Consider the following 10,554-nt stretch of genomic DNA (forward strand, 5'->3'; position numbering starts at 1 on the left):
CACGAAGTCATACCTTTCCAGAAAATCAAATTAAATCACTCATCAAATAGATCCATTCAGTCATAGAGATATTTACATTTCGATTCGTTGATCCTAATATTTTACATCAAGTAAAACATTTGACATATACCTACATGCACATGCAATATCTCTCTTTCTCTTTAATCAATCGAAATAAAATATCAATGTTGTGCGCTATCGCGTGGGTCAAATGGATACAACACATAAAATCTCGAAAATCTCCGAATCGACCGAATCTTTTTTTCTGTCTACTTTGCTAAGTATTATGCAACGATGATGGCAGAGAAATGGTTTGGCGACGTAAGTATTTCAAAGTGTGTAATAAATAGTTTCAGTCGATCGGCGATTTTACGCTATAAGTGTAGAGCCTCTTCTGCCGGAAATAATGAATGATACAGTTGATAACTAGATAATAAGGATTTCGGAAATTCTCTTTGTAGATCGATAGGATGCTGTGTCGTCTGGTTGTAGATAACCGGTAATAGGAAAGCCTATTTTTGCATTGTGCGTTTAAAAACGAAGAAAAAAAATGGTATTTAGCCGGTTCAGCGATTATACACACTTGAATGGAGTGTTATATAAAGCTCCAAACTATACGAGAACAACTTGTAGGATATTGACTGTCAATGTCGTAATAATGTGATTCATATAACATCCAAATTCAATGCTCATTATGCTTATTATTTACTTCTTACAGGCTCCTGTAGCTTCTGCTCCCTCCCCTTTTCTACATAAATTATTATTTTAATTATAACTTATTATTTTAACATTTTCATTCGGTAGATAATGGTATGTTAAACAATTTACGTTGCATCGTTACGTTATATTGTTTACAAATTAGAATAGATTTAGAAAGTTTCAAACAGCTTGAATTTATTGTATAATTGGAAAAGAAACTATGTATCAATTAATAATTAGTTAAATTGTCGAATGGTGGTATTACGATATAATGTAAAATATTATTTTTTCGAGATTACACACAGTCCATAAGTAATCGCAAGAATCAACTTCTATGCATACATTATAAATAGCGCACCAATAATTTTAAGACATCATATATCGATGTAAAAATTTCTTATAATACCAAAATATAATTCCAATCAACTTATATATATATATATATATATATATATATATATATATATATATAAGTGATTTAAAAGACATTTATTTTGCATAGTAATTCAAATCGATAGTGCTATTGATTCAGCACAATCAAAGTTTCAATATTTAAAAAAGATAGATAGCGATTGAACTAGCAAGTATCTCTATGCACTTGTGTGGGTGTATAGTACACGTATTCTGGCATAATATTTAATGTTTACTTCTCTGAATGTTTGCATGGAATATTCTAATCGCGATCCATCTTTTGTATACGCTTCAAAAATTGAGATGCATTTATAGAATTCTAATATTAAGTTGGATAAAGTACAAGTGTACAGGAGAGTCTATTGAAATTTGATCCTATGTTAATTTTTACATTGTGTATTTTTCGCATTATAATATCGTATTCTTTCTATCATAATAAGCAGATCATCATGTGATGAATGCGCAAAAAACATTTTCGTATAGTTACTTAATCGGCAATTAAGTAGCTCGTATTATACAGAGAATATTCCTCAATTTTTGTTTGCTAAAAATTTTAATTTTTGTTTACTCTAATATCTTTTAAAAATTAAAACGAATAAATGCATTCACTATACGTTGAATGCGTTTATTTTAAATTTTAAATTTGACTCACGAAATTAATAAGCAATTGTGGTATGGGAGTGTTTGAAATCGTTATTTGAATTAATCTGAAGAGATGGATCTCGTAGATATTTCATACAAAATCCCATTTTCTTTGACTCTTTCTTTGGCTCAAATTAAAGTGCGTAATATTAGTTGTATTTCGAGATATTTCTCTATAATCTTATGATTAGAAGTTAGGTTTGCGATTCGGTTAGGGCAACGTGCGTCCACGGGCATCAAAAGATATATCACTCGCACAATTTTCATGTGTTATACATCACGGATGCATGCATATACGATACAGTCATACTCATTAGAGACATACCCGCTTCAACACGCTACGCGAACAAGATAAAAGCAAAATAAAGAAACTATAACTAGCGAATATATTCCATGTAATTTCTTGTAATTGAAATGAAAGCTACTCATCCTTTTTATAGTTGCAGCAAGCATTCTTACTTAAGCGATTACCATTCTTTGCCGCAAAAGCAAAAATGTACTTTTCGATCTCGTAGACTATCTAAGAGCTAATAATTATTATTAACGAGGAATACACTAGAACTGTGTCGTAAAATCAAGGGATGATTACCGTGTAATAGTATTATTTTATAAGCAGTCAATAATATTATAATATATATCGAGGTAAGCTGAACACTGTATCACCCCTTTCTTCAGAATTTTGTCATCTATGAAAAAAAAAAAATCGTATATTCATTTCATAAGCTCGTTTCGCGTCTCAGAAGAGTATCTATATCTTGTTAAATAATATACATAGCGCGATACAGCTAAGACAAGTATGTCTTAAACAATAAGGTGTGTACATTTTAATTTTTATGAATATAATAAAAATATAATTTAATGTTCTAAAAAAAGTGTGTGTGTGTGCGTGTGTGTTTGAGTGTCTACGTAGGTATGTATGTATGAATTTGGCCGATTGAATCTTGCTGCTCAAATTCAATAACAATCTACCTGGTTTATTTTTGTCAAAAATCGAGGTATAATTATTTAATTATAATGTCTAGAAATTGAACATATTTAATTAATTTTAATAGAAATCGAATCATTAAAATTTTTTATTTACATTTTATTATTTAAGAATAATTTAAGAATAATTACAAATAGAGAGAGGGCTATTCTTTCATTGCATTGAATTATCGATGAACGATATAAAGTAAAATTACCTTTTTAGAACAAAGTGATATTCGTAATAAGATATAAATATAAATTTGTGGATTACTGAATGTTGCCGATTCAACTGATTAACTGATTACATATAATTAATTGCGTGATTAAGTTATATATAATGAAAAACGTACGCGTTTAACACGATTAATTTTAGTAAATGTTCGATTCATAAATCTATTTACTCTATTATTATTATTATTATTATTATTATTATTATTATTATTATTATTATTATTATTATTATTATTATTATTATTAGTATTCTTATTATTATTATTATTATTGTTATTATATATTTTCTGCATTTTACGCTTCGCTGTACGTTTCGATACGTGTGATAATAAAGGACTTTAGCAGAAATCATGTATTCTTTAAGCGCAACTCGAATCCCTCCTTTCAAATATCGCATAAAAATTTGTATATCACATACATTTTTTTTCGACGGACTATATGTAAAATCAAGCTATATATTGGCGTCGGAAAAAAAAAAAAAAAACATTTTATTCTCTGTGTGCGCGCGCGTGTATATGTATATCACGGATATACTCCCACGCAGAGACTCCGAAGAGAGAAATGCATATTATATTCATCTAATTTAAATATAATGGGATGACTCCTGTGGGAATGTCGGTGACTCTAGTTGAAGAATTTTTCAAGGTCCTTTTTGTCCTCGGAAACGCGACACAAGGAGGGGGAGCAGTCCTCATCTCGTAGTCTATCGCAAACAGAAGCGAGCGAATGCACTCGTGCGTTTTTCTCATAGCCGAAGAGCGACTTATCGATGAGAGATGTCTGCAATTAATATACCTCTTTGGTGGCCCTGACTGACGTTATTTGCCTCAAAGAGGAGGTAGATAGACGCTTGTAACTATACTTCACCGACTGTCACTGAACATTGCAAGCGTCAATTTATTTACAATTACCTGTAATAATTTAGCGTTTGTTTTCATCTAATTCTTCGATTATAACCGGCTCAAAAATTATCCTATCCAAAATTTTTTGTTTGACAACATATATGTGGAAAAATAATAATTAAGATAAAAATAATTATTAAAGTTCTAAATAATTATTAAATCATTATTAAAGTTCTAAAATCCATACCGTTGCAGCTGATGTTGTTTCACAACACTTGTTGAGATATTATGTTTAAATAATTCAATTTTCTCATGTGGAAAGGAGAAAAATTGATTTATCTTTTGAGAATCGTCTCAAGCATTGACATTCAGCAGTGCACGAAATATACTCGAATGTAACGCATGCTCCTCTTTTGCTTTCACATCATGGCCATGTTCTCCCTCGGGTGTAAGAGAGATTTCAAGAGTTGCCTTCTCTCCTCAATTCCCCGTCTTTTCTCTCTCTCCCTTTTCTTTCTTGCTAATTTTTTTTCAACACAAACGAGCACATATTTCGCATCTCGAAGCCGCGATGCGATGAAAGAGCTTATACTTCGAAGACGATGGGATCAGTGAACCCATCCATGGTCAGCAGATCGTCTGCTCTTGTCGTCGCGGAGATGAAGTATACATAATATACTTGCTATAATGTATAAATACATAGCGCCAGCTTCTTTTCGTAGCGCCGATAATGTGCAACGAACCGTATAAAGATGAACAAAAGGACGCGCACGCTTTATCCCCTGTAAATGCAGATGCGTACCACAATAATGTCTCTTAGACTTTTTAAGACTATGAAACAGTCATTGTTTCAATCATTTTTTTTCTTCATTTAATCTCTTCTTTATTAATGTTCTTCGACAAAATTAATATTTCTTACCTTTATTTAATAATTAATGAAGAAATACGTAGCAACGAAGAAAGAACAATATCTCGTCATAAAATAAACAATAATAATAATAATAATGAAGCGTCCAATTTTTCTAGCACATGTGCATCAATGGACGCACGAATACGATTGTGCGTGAATGCAAATCGATCGTTGTTCGATTCGCGAGTACAATTTCTTTGTGAGCAAACACGCGAGAAGAGATTCATTAAAAGTCCTTTTTCATTTTTAAACAATTCTACAAATTTATCGAATAAATAGTTACGCGTGACTATTAATTTCACAGCAAAAATTATATCTTTTCAAGTTTAACCGAAACGCGTAATACATATTTCGTCGAAGCTTTCACGTCAACCGCAATCAACACTCACGTTTATATATACGTGGAAATATGAAGGAAAAAACGTTTAAACATCGGAACTTTATACTAGAGCGTCACGCTGCGTTTCCTTTTTTCTTACAAAATTAATGTTGTGTTCAGATATCGCGTAGAGTACGGAATAATCGATATGCGATTCCGCTTATATAAATAGGACGTGTTTCGCCGAGGATATTTTTATCGATAGACGAGAACAATATTTGCGCACAATATTTGAATTACGAAGTTTCCAATAAAAATATCCGACGTAATGAAAAAAAAATTTTTTAAATATTTTATACAAAACAAAACCTTGCAAAACAGATCCACGAACCAAGTGTATTAGCAATTGCAATAATTTTCGTGAAAAGAAGCGTGGAATTGGAATTAAAAAGACGTGACAAACGTAACAACGATAATTGCGACAAAATCGTGAAATCGACTCTGTCACGTTTTTCTTTTCTTTTTTTGACACAATTTTTTTCTTTATGTCGTTAAATAAGATAGGAGAAAATTGGAACATAAAAGGAAAGTCCGATTGCAATCTATTACGTCCTAAATATTCATGGCTATGCATTTTCAAGGAGATGATTTTTGCAAAGACGGAAAGATTCTTTTAACTATTTCTACAGAGATTATTTTCAGAGGAAAGCACTGATCTTCCTGCGCGGAATTCACAATAGATCGTTACATTGAATATCGTAGGAAACATTAATTTCCTAGTTGTACAACGGGCAATGTTATTTCGACTTCCGTCATTCAACTGTATAAATTTGCGAGACAAGTAACTACAAGCGCGAGTTTACGTGACAACATTGGTGGAAGGAAGTGCATGTGCGGAAATGCGATTATTCAAAATTCATATGTTTGTGTAAACATTGTATGCTCGATGATTCGAACAAGAGAAGCAATATAATATTTATATTTTTGTTTAATTAATATAATCCATATTTTGATAATCCATATTTCATAATCGATAATTCGCAATCATTGCTGTTTCTCTCTTTCTCTCTCAACATAATTTGCAATTTGAGTCAGAGATGGTTAATTCCATTCTTAGTTTTAAACTCGTTAGAATCTTCGCATTCTGCGAATATTGAGGGCATGTTGTCGATTAATGTAAGTTTCCATTTAATAGAACGTCTACACGTTTAATCCGCCAAGTCTTTTGAATGATTCACTTCACGATCTGAGATTACGCAAATACAAAGTTGCGGATATTTAAACACCGCCGGTGGCGGAATTAATAAAGAGAATTATCTCTCGTCTAATAGAAAGATAGTGCAAAATAATCAGCTGTAAGAGATCAGTGTCGCAAATTCATCCGGCGTCGGTACGAGATGACCTTTCGGGCGGTCCATCGTGCCGCATGTGAATCAAACGGGAAAGGGAAATACGATGCATCGTGCATCAACCTTGCGCATAATTACGATTTTCGCATTGGAATGATTGATTTTTGCAGTTCGAGAGCGCGAATCTGAATGTTAATAATGTAAGAAGCGATACATTGTACGCATGGAAATTAAATGATAACACGAGCGATAACGAGAGATTCCTGAAATATTGGTTTCTCACGAAACTACGTCTTATTGTTAGACAACAAGATTTTGTCTTTTTCCAATTTGCATAACTGGTTCCGAGTTTACGAAATCGACGCATGCTTTCGGGAGCTATCATAATATAATCAGGACTGTTGTTAATTTCCATAACTTTGTATCATATCGTGTTTCTTTTCTCTAGTTGTATAATGATACATTTTAGAGAAGAATTCATTCTAGAAGAAAAGCAAAGAAAAGATTTTTTTTTGCAAGATCTTTATCAATCTAGAATTGCTGGATGACCATCGCTGACTCATCGTTGGAATAAAAGGAAAGCATTCTTTAATATTTCGTTCAACGAGTATTTGGCACTTCCGTGTAATGAAAAAGCAGAAAAGATATCAATCAACCCTGAAATTAAGTTGGAAATTTTCCATCATCATGTTTCTACGCACATGTTGTCCAAGAAGCATGGATTGCAAAATTATCAAAAGAGTATATCACTTATTCGTTGCCAGTCTCGTTTCCAGTTTAGCTGAGATACAAATGCAAATCTAAGGGAGCAATCTATTCTTCGAAATTTGTAATGTTGCAAAATTTTTCCGCACAAGCACACATCTGATGAATTTACAGTTGAATAATATAAATCTTTATGAAAGAAATGATCTCTTGAGATGATTTTACGGTGGATGATATCTTCGAGTGTTCGTTCATCTACGAAGAACCGCGTGTTGATGAATCACTCAAATGTACAGAATGAATAGCTTTCATTAATAGTTTGCAATGGTTAATTTCTGCAGCCTGCAGCTTGTATATAATCTATCTAATGTTATTCTTCATATTTCTTCGAAGAAGAGGTAGATATCTATCTTTATATAAACAGATCTAAAAAATTTCCGGCTTACATTCGGATGAATCCTACGAATAATTATTCAGAGGATTTTAAAATTTAATAATTAATTTTTAAATTTGTTAAAAAATTTAGTTGTTAGTGTTATAATAAAGATTTTAAAATAATTGAAAATAAAGATTTTAAAATAATTGAATCAATCTACGCGACGCGACTATGTCCTTGACCAGATGAACCAAAAAAAGCTAAGAAGAACTGAAAGGGTCGGATGAGTCGGCTAGATTGATAAACGATTAGGATTAGTGTACGCATCTTAATAAAAGGAAAAAGTTAATGAAAAATCAACGGAATATTATTTTTGGGTGCGGCATGGGATGCGATCGTCTCGAACTGATGTCTTTGTCGATATATCTTTCCCTGGAGGCATTGTCCTGAGGACTAGCTTAGAAAGAAATTGCCTTTAACTCTCTTTACAATAGATTTATATTATTAAAAATAATTAGACAAAATATAAATATATTTTGTCTAATTATTTTTTAGTATTTACTTTAATAATAGATGGATGACTATTTTGAATGAACATAATAGTGCATTTGTATATATATAAAATTTTGGTATAATTTAAATCGGTACATATTTATATATGTTTGTGCCAATAGAATTCTATTAAGTATTAGAAAAATCAGTACAGAATAAAAAATTGTATATACATATAAAATAAGAATTTTTTAGATTTATATATATAAAAATTCTGCACATACACACACACACACACGTATATATCCATTTTATGGAATAAATTCATGAAAGCAGGCAAAATAAATAATTTATACTCTTATCGTCACGTACAATAACGTATGATAATTGATATTAGCTTATCGAATACGTTTCTATATAAATGCATTTTTCAAGAAAATAAATTGATTTCAAAATCAAGAGAATTTTTCTCATATAAAAATTATTAAACAAACAAACAAAATTTACGTATGTAAAATTTTATTAAAATTGGCGAATTCGCGAAATATCAAACAGGATTATGAGTCAAGCCTACGTAACCGGTCGTAAACACTAAATGAGTTAATTAATACAAATATAAAATCTAAATTCTTGATGACATCACTTTATCCATATGAACATATACACTATTATAAAAATAAAAAAATATCTCTTTTTAAAATAAAAATAAGATTTTGTGCATCAAGATCCTTTCCTGATGTAGGTATTTTTCTCTTCTTCTTTTTGAGAAAAAAAATTAAAATAGAATTATAATTTTGTTTACATTTTGTTTACATCTTTTGTATTTTGAAAAATATTTTATGATAATCATATACGTCTTTTTAGAATGAAAGAATGAAAAATTTTTGATTCATGGAAGAAAAATATGAATAAAGCAATAAAAATGAATTTGAAATGATAATTATTGATAAAACTGTAAGAGATAAACAAAGAGAAAATTGAAAAATCATGATTACCATAAATAAAAAAATATAAAAGTCAAATGGATTAAATCGGAAAGAAGAAGATTCGGAGAAAAGGAGAATGACGAATCATAATCGCGCGCGCGCACCAAAAAGTCCGATGCTTACTCATTCGTTCAATGTACTCGGTCGTTTGCATTCAAGTTTCGTCTACGAAAGATTCGCTGCTTTCGTACATTAGATATGCACAATGATATAAAATGAGTTTCTTCACATGCAAATTAATATAATAAAATTTTGCATGAGTAGAAAAATACTTGTATATGTATGAAATCACAATTGAAACAAGGGTTTCAGTTAATATATAATTATACTCTTTATTTCTCCGGTGTACTAAAAAGCGAAAAAAGTTTTATTACATTTATTACATTTTATCGTATATCTTAATAAATCACGCTTTGATTAACGAGGAATAGAGCATTTTCAGAAATTATGATAAGTATTGTTGGCGCATTGTTTGTTTCAACTTATTTCATTCATATACGAGTATTTGCCTGCTTATGCAAAATTTTATTATATTAATTTGCATGAAGAGAAACTTATTTTATTATAATATGTTTATTGTATATATCTAACATATCAAATCAGATATAATATAATAGATAAATGATTAAGTAATTACTCAAAATTTGCGCAAACACTTATCTACATAAATTCATGCATCGACCCCGGTTTGGAATCAAGTCTGCGGTCGTCGGTATCGTTAAAAGAATTCTCGGGAACAAAATGCAGCTTAAAACCCGGATGAGTCACAAAGTTGTCCACGCAACCTCTCGGAACAAAAGTTTCCTTCGTCTAAGAACTATAAAAAGGAGATCTAGATGCCTAAATCTAATATCTCATTTCAGGATATCATATAAAATATCAAATCTACTTTTCACCATCGAATCCGTTCACTATCCTCACTTGATTGAGAAAATATAAAAAATAATAATAGAACACACCCACACATACATATGGTTTTATTGATTCTCAAAGATCATTGAAACTTGATATTTGTCATTCAATAATCTATTAAAAAATTAGGAATAAACCGTCAACGCGAGAGATATATGTAATAAATATGAGAAAAAGAATGTTTTCATCTCGATAAAAAATGGAAAAAAACGTCAAGCATTTTTTATGTCAAATGATAAATTAAAAAGAAGTCTGATCTAGAGAGCAAAAAAATAATCTAATTAGACAAATTGATGCTCTCGTTATTATTTGTCTTGTATATGCATCTTCATATCTCTCAAACAAATCATTTCATGAAAGATTTTCATAAATAAATTTTACAATCCTTACACAAAATTGAAAATGTGGTATCCATGCAATTATTCCAACAAAGTTCTATTCTCTTATGCGTCCTGTGTTTTCTTAACAAGCTTATAAATAATGTGTTTATATTGTTTAATAGTATTTCAATTTTCTGGATCTGTCAGCGCGTCTAATAATTGAACAGTTTTGAAACAATACATAATTATGCTAACAAAATAATGAAGCGACTATTATATGAAAAAAATACTTTATAAAACTCGTTTAGCTCGGCGATTTTTGAGCGCGCTAATTTTCGGAGCAATCTACAAATATAAATGTAACTCCGTTACATTTTTACATATTTTGATATAT

Source organism: Camponotus vicinus, unplaced genomic scaffold (genome assembly GCF_025532165.1).
Source record: "Camponotus vicinus isolate PSW18456_S1 unplaced genomic scaffold, iyCamVici1.0 SCAF_8, whole genome shotgun sequence".
In the NCBI taxonomy this organism is placed as follows: domain Eukaryota; kingdom Metazoa; phylum Arthropoda; class Insecta; order Hymenoptera; family Formicidae; genus Camponotus; species Camponotus vicinus.